This window comes from Chrysemys picta, chromosome 5 (assembly GCF_011386835.1).
Source record: "Chrysemys picta bellii isolate R12L10 chromosome 5, ASM1138683v2, whole genome shotgun sequence".
Classification (NCBI taxonomy): domain Eukaryota; kingdom Metazoa; phylum Chordata; order Testudines; family Emydidae; genus Chrysemys; species Chrysemys picta.
Window position 1 is genome coordinate 138,571,852 of NC_088795.1, and position 7,023 is coordinate 138,578,874.

General features: G+C 49.8%; 1 long non-coding RNA gene across 1 annotated transcript in view; it reads left to right on the forward strand.

The window, feature by feature from the left end:
• The first annotated feature begins 4,404 nt into the window (after positions 1-4,404).
• Positions 4,405-7,023, forward strand: part of LOC135983828 (uncharacterized) — a 36,482-nt gene continuing 33,863 nt past the window's right edge. The window contains exon 1 of the long non-coding RNA XR_010601657.1: positions 4,405-5,004. This is a non-coding gene — a long non-coding RNA (uncharacterized LOC135983828). The remainder of the gene's footprint in view (positions 5,005-7,023) is intronic.

A 7,023-nucleotide genomic window follows, 5' to 3' on the forward strand; every position in this document is an offset into this window, starting at 1 on the left:
CAGAGGCCGGTGCATCCCATGCTCTAAGGGGCTGCCAATGACCCTGCTGTTACGATTTGGTTCGGTTGCTATGTGCCTGTCGCACACAGTTTTTAGGCTGAGAGGAAATTTGCAGAGGAAATTCAACACTGATAAATGCAAAGTGATGCTGTAGCAGGGTGGACACGTGCTCCGGCCTGGAAGGGCCTGAGATAGCCCAGGGAGCAGGCAGCGTGAAGGCTGAGCTGATTAGGGGAAGTGGCTGCAGCTGGGGCCACGCCCCAATCAGGCCTCAGCTGGCCCTATATAAGAGTCTGGGAGCCAGGATCTTAGTAGTCTCTCTCTGCCTTCAGAGAGAGATGGGCCTGGCTGCAGGGAGCTAGACACAGGGTACCTGTAGTGGAGCAGGGCTAGGAGCAGGCTGGGGAGCTACAGCCTGGATAGCCCCAGGCTGCGGCCTAGTATTAGGCCAAGGGGTACTGGGGGTTGCAGAGGGCAGCCCAGGGCTAGGCCAAGGCAGCAGGTCCAAAGCCCCCTGGCTAGTGATGTGTGGCCTATACTGTAGTCTGCCCCAGGGAGTGGGGGCTAGTTGGTGACTGGCAGTGGCCTAGTGCTGAGGCAAGGTGGGGATAGTAGGTGGGGTCTCCCCAGGGAGGGGAGACCCAGATCTGTGGGGTAGTGCCAGGGGGCAGCATCCCAGTAATAGGGGCACTGGGTCTTGGGAGGGACACGGGCACCAGAAGAGGACAGGTGGATCACTGCCCTGCAGAGGGCGCTCCAGATGCTGGACGAGCTGATTTCCCCGAAGCAACCAGCAGGAGGCGCTGCAGGGGTGAGTCTGGACCTCTACAGATGCACATTGGAAAAAATAATCCCAACTATATGTTCAAAATGATGGGGTCTAAATTAATTGTTACCACTCAAGAAAGGGATCTTGAAGTCATTGTGGATAGTTCTCTGAAAACACCCACTCAATGTGCAGGGGCTGTCAAAAGCGCGAACAGAATGTTGGGAACCATTAAGAAAGGGATAGATAATAAGATAGACGCTATCATATTGCCTCTATATAAATCCATGGTACGCCCACATCTTGAATACTGTGTGCAGATGTGGTCGCCCCATCTCAAAAAAGATATATTGGAATTGGAAAAGGTACAGAGAAGGGCAACAAAAATTATTAGGGGCATGGAACACCTTCCATATGAGGAGAGATTGAAAAGACTGGGACTTTTCAGCTTGGAAAAGAGATGACAAAAGGGGGATATAATAGAAATCTATATAAATGACTGGTGTGGAGAAAGTGAATAAGGAAATGTTATTAACCCCTTCACCTAACACAAGAACGGGGTCACCCAATGAAATTAATAGACAGACAGTTTATAGATTCATAGATTCTAGGACTGGAAGGGATCTCGAGAGGTCATCGAGTCCAGTCCCCTGCCCACATGTCAGGACCAAATACCGTCTAGACCATCCCTGATAGACATTTATCTAACCTACTCTTAAATATCTCCAGAGAAGGAGATTCCACAGCCTCCCTAGGCAATTTATTCCAGTGTTAAACCACCCTGACAGTTAGGAACTTTTTCCCAATGTCCAGCCTAGACCTCCCTTGCTGCAGTTTAAGCCCATTGCTTCTTGCTCTATCCTTAGAGGCTAAGGTGAACAAGTTTTCTCCCTCCTCCTTATGACACCCTTTTAGATACCTGAAAACTGCTATCATGTCCCCTCTCAGTCTTCTCTTTTCCAAACTAAACAAACCCAATTCTTTCAGCCTTCCTGCATAGGTCATGTTCTCAAGACCTTTAATCATTCTTGTTGCTCTTCTCTGGACCCTTTCCAATTTCTCCACATCTTTCTTGAAATGCGGTGCCCAGAACTGGACACAATACTCCAGCTGAGGCCTAACCAGAGCAGAGTGGAAGAATGACTTCTCGTGTCTTGCTCACAACACACCTGTTAATACATCCCAGAATCATGTTTGCTTTTTTTGCAACAGCATCACACTGACACATATTTAGCTTGTGGTCCACTATAACCCCTAGATCCCTTTCTGCCGTACTCCTTCCTAGACAGTCTTTTCCCATTCTGTATGTGTGAAATTGATTTTTCCTTCCTAAGTGGAGCACTTTGCATTTGTCTTTGTTAAACTTCATCCTGTTTAACTCAGACCATTTCTCCAATTTGTCCAGATCATTTTGAATTATGACCCTGTCCTCCAAAGTAGTTGCAATCCCTCCCAGTTTGGTATCATCCGCAAACTTAATAAGCGTACTTTCTATGCCAATATCTAAGTCGTTAATGAAGATATTGAACAGAGCCGGTCCCAAAACAGACCCCTGCGGAACCCCACTCGTTACGCCTTTCCAGCAGGATTGGGAACCATTAATAACAACTCTCTGAGTACGGTTATCCAGCCAGTTATGCACCCACCTTATAGTAGCCCCATCTAAATTGTATTTGCCTAGTTTATCGATAAGAATATCATGTGAGACCGTATCAAATGCCTTACTAAAGTCTAAGTATTCCACATCCACAGCTTTAAAACAAACAAAAGGAAGTACTTCACACAATGCACAGTGAAGCTCGTTGCCAGGGGATGCTGTGAAGGCTAAAAGTAGAACTGGGTTCAAAAAAGAACTAGATAAGTTAATGGCGAATAGGTCCCTCGGTGGCTATTACCCAAGATGGTCAGGGATACAAGTCCATCCTCTGGGTGTCCCTAGCCTCTGATTGCCGGAAGCTGGGCCTGGACAACAGGGGCTGGATCACTTGATAATTGCCCTGTTCTGTTCATTCTCTCTGAAGCAGCGGACACTGGCCAGCATTGGAAGACAGGACACTGGGCTAGACGGACCATGGGTCTGACCCAGGATGGCTGTGCTTGTGTTAGGCAGGAAATGTATTGTAACCATACAATATTTCATGGAGCTATTGCTGGCTCAGGGGCCAAGTGGGAGCAGCTGTCTCCAAAAGGTCTGGATGCAAAGCACCAAGTAGCAAGTGCCAGGGAAAGGTGCCAGCCTGGCAGTGCTGGGGAGCGACAGCCTCTTCACCCAGCAGAACAAGAGGCAGCAAACACACAAGGTGGGGGCAGCATTGCCTAGTGGTTAGTGCGCTGGACTGGGATGCAGGAGAGCTGGCTTCTATTCACACCTCTGCCCCGGGCCAACTGGAGGACCTCGGGTAAGTCACTTTACCTCTGTAAAATAAGGATCCTGCAACTGATCTCCTTTGTAAAGTGCTTTGAGATCTACTGATAATACTAGGTGTTATTACATCCAAAGTAGGTATTTTTATTTATCGTTGTGTTTCCCCTACATCACCCGGCCGACGTGCTTCAACCCTGGTCAGGAGGGCCAAGCTCTGGGGAAGAGAAGAGAGCTCTGTCTCTGGGCACCTTTCAGCCTTTCTGGGGAGATGCCCTATGGGTGCCAGTTTATGCCATGGCGCTGGGGAGTTTCCTGCTGTCCCTGAACTAGAAGATAGTCACTTCCAAAGCTGGAAAGACTGATCTCCAGGAATGCCAGCGGGTACCTAAGCCCAGTGTGCCGGTTGTGGGGTGCAGTGATTGTGTTATCAGTGTTCCTCACTGGGTCTCCTCAGGAAGGTAATATACCAAGGAACATGCCATGCTACAGCACCTAATTAGCAAGAAAGGCAGTGCGGTCTAGTGGGTAGGGACTTGGCTGGATATCGTACACCTGGGTTCTGTTTCTCACTCTGTTGTCCTGACCTTCACTTCTTTTCTCTGTGCCTTAATAATGAGAGAGAGACCTGGACAGAGTTGCCACAGTTTACTAAACAGGAAGATTTTTAACACCTAATCCCACTGGGTACCACACTGCTGGACCATCACATGGGCTCCAAAAGGGCACTAGCACTCACAACCACGCAGATATCACAGCTGCCCATCATGGTACGGTTGGCAGCTAAGGGATTAAACAGTGTCTGGGTGAGAGGCAGCCAGGCCAGAAAGTGGGAGCGGGTCACCCCCATTCTACAGCAGTCGCCACTTGCTTTCCCGAATCCAGGATCGATCTCCTTTGTGTCTGGGGAGGTGGGGAGCGGGGGAAACAGAGAAAGTCACAGGAAGACTTTGCCCTTCTATCTCAGGTCTGAGGCTCTCAGTTTTACAAACGTTACTGAACGCATAACAACCCTGTAGGTATGCTTGTTAGCCACCTGGATGGCAGGTGATGCTATTAACTCTGTTTGATAGTTGAGGAAACTGAGGCACAGATGAGAGACCAAAATGTGACCAGTGGTCTTTGAGTGCCTCAACTTCTGGCTGCCCCAAGTTGAGACACCTTAAAGGGGTTTGATTGTCAGAAAATGCTGAGCACCCATGCTCTAAACTTTGGCCCTTGACCTGTCTAAGGTCACACAGGGAATCTGTGTCAGGAACAGGTCAGATCGCCCAACTCCTGTGCCTCACGGGTTTATTCATCCCTCCTTTTAGGACCTCAACTTCACCCAAAGGACATTTATTTTGCTTTTTTACTTTAAACTGACCTTTTATTACTGATACCGTGAGTTGATATTGACACCATGGGTCTGCACAGCACAACAGCGGGTTTAAAGGGCAGGTTTAAAGCTCCCCAAGGTGCAATTGGAATACAGGGAAGGCAAGACTCTCCTCTTCCATCATCCCATGTGAATTTGTACATATGCGACTATTAACACCTCTGGAGCGATGACCTGTGTTTCCTTGGGCGATGCCTTATGCTGCCCAGGTACAGGATTAGATACAAGACTTCCTGATGTCTCCGGCTGCAATGGCAGGAAGAAAATCAACTGCAGCTGCCAGTAGCCAAGTCCCAGCAGAGCCAGGCTAGAGAATGTCGGTAGCTAACCAGCTGTTCAGGGGGAGTCAAGGAGATGGTTTGATCATTCCACTACCAGCAGGGGGAGCTGTTGGCCTCCACATGTGAATGCAGCCAAGGGCGAGTTCATAGAAAACACGAACTAAATGGGAAGCAAAAATCCGAGCGGGTGCAGAAAGAGACTCTCCAGAGCAAACTGGTCAGTAAACCACAGAAAATCTCCTTAAACACGGGACACTGATCACTGCTTGTTTTTCTCCAGGGACAGGCAGTTCACCCGAGTTACAAATAAGTCCTAGCCCCTGCGATCTTTCATATTGTACGTCGAACGCTATTGGCGGCTGACATCGGGGCGTTCTGGGGGCCAGGATGCTGAGTGGGGGCTCAGGATAACTGGGTTCTGTTCCCAGCTCTGCTGACAGACTGGCTGGGTGATCTTGCTCAGTCTCTCAAAAACGACGGCGCATTTTTGGGCATCCCTGTTTCCCGCAAGTAGGGACTGGTTTTTTAGGGGGGAGGGATAGCTCAGCGGTTTGAGCACTGGCCTGCTAAACCCAGGGCTGTGAATTCAATCCTTAAGGGGGCCACTTAGGGATCTGGGGCAAAATCAGTACTTGGTCCTGTAGTGAAGGCAGGGGGCTGGACTTGATGACCTTTCGGGGTCCCTTCCAGTTCTAGGAGATAGGTATATCTCCATGTATTATTATTTTTTTGTCAGAGGCGCTGTGGTCCATTTGTTCCCATTGGAACTGTGGGTGCTCTATCGCTGGGCACCCTAAAATCGAGGCATCCAGGATCTGAGCCTGTGGGGCTGAATGGCGTTGTGCTTTAGTTCCCCCATATGGGGAGAACAATACTTGCGTACCTAATGCATTACTGGGAGCAGGCTGCTGGGAAATACTTGGCTGGAAGACCTAGAGAAGTGCACAAGACTCTAGTAGTATTATGATTGTATATTGCAAATCTCATCTCAAAGGATCCCAATGTGCTTTACAAGCTCTGGATATATTGTCCCACTTCTGAGTGGGAGGGAGGAGGTAGCCAGCCAGCCCACAATGGGAAGGTCTGGGGCAGTCCCTTCCTCTTAGCAGAACATATTGTCGCCCTTTTAAGGGCTTGCAAAGTGGAGAGGACATTCGTTTTTAAAGTCCCATGTGACAGTCCTGCACAGAGGGGTCAGAACCACAGGTGCCGACTTTCATTTTCCCCCGGAGGTGCTACACCCCCACTCCGTCCCGAGGCCCCGCCCCCACTCCGCCCCTTCCCCGAAGGCCCCGCCCTTGCTTTGCCTCTTTCCGCCCCCTCCCCTATGCTCTGCCTTCACTCCACCTTTTCCTTCCCCCTTCCCAAGGCCCCTGCCCACCGGTTGCTCGCTGCTCTCCAAGCCCACCCCATCTCTCCCCAAGCTGCCAATCAGCTGTTTGGCAGTGCCTCACCTGTGGCTGGTGGGTGCTGAGCACCCACTATTTTTTTTTCTGTGGGTGCTCCAGGCCAGGAGCACCCATAGAGTCGGTGCCTATCGTCAGAACAAGACGTTTATGGGAGCAGATTACCACACAGCACCGTCCTCTGAAGCATCTGGTCCTGGCTGCTGTCAGAGACGGGATCCTTCCTGGGCTAGTTGGATCTTGAGTCTGATCCAGTCTGGCAATTCCTCTGTTCCAATTCTCCCTGCAGAAACCCCTATTTCAGCACTTGACTCCCAATGCTGAGCACTTTGGGGGGTGAGGCACCAATCACGTTTTGTTAGAAATCACTTTTGTGTTGATTGGACTGTTGGGGGAGCCACAGCACAGAGCGGGGCAAGCTGTGGGACCCTGCTCCCCGGCTGGCTCCTACCGACCACATTGGGGGACTAGAAATCAGGACTCCTGGGTTCAGTTCCTGGCTCTGCCACTGACTGGCTCCATGACCTTGGACACGGCACTTAAAATCTCTGTGCCTCAGTTGTGATCTGGAAATGGAGCAGTGATATTTACTTGCCCTGGGTGAGAGTACTGGGATGCTGCAGCTACTCTCCCTAATGTTTATGAAGTGCTTTGAGATCCTCAAGTGAAAGGCGCTGCATGAGACTGTGAAGTATCAGAGCCTAGTCTAGGCAAATACTTACTGCAGGTGTAGTTCTTAATATCCCCGGTCGTCCCTGTGACGTTGTGCAGTCTATATGGTTTTATAAAACCATAATAAGTGAATATAATGTAACTGGAATATGCTTCAT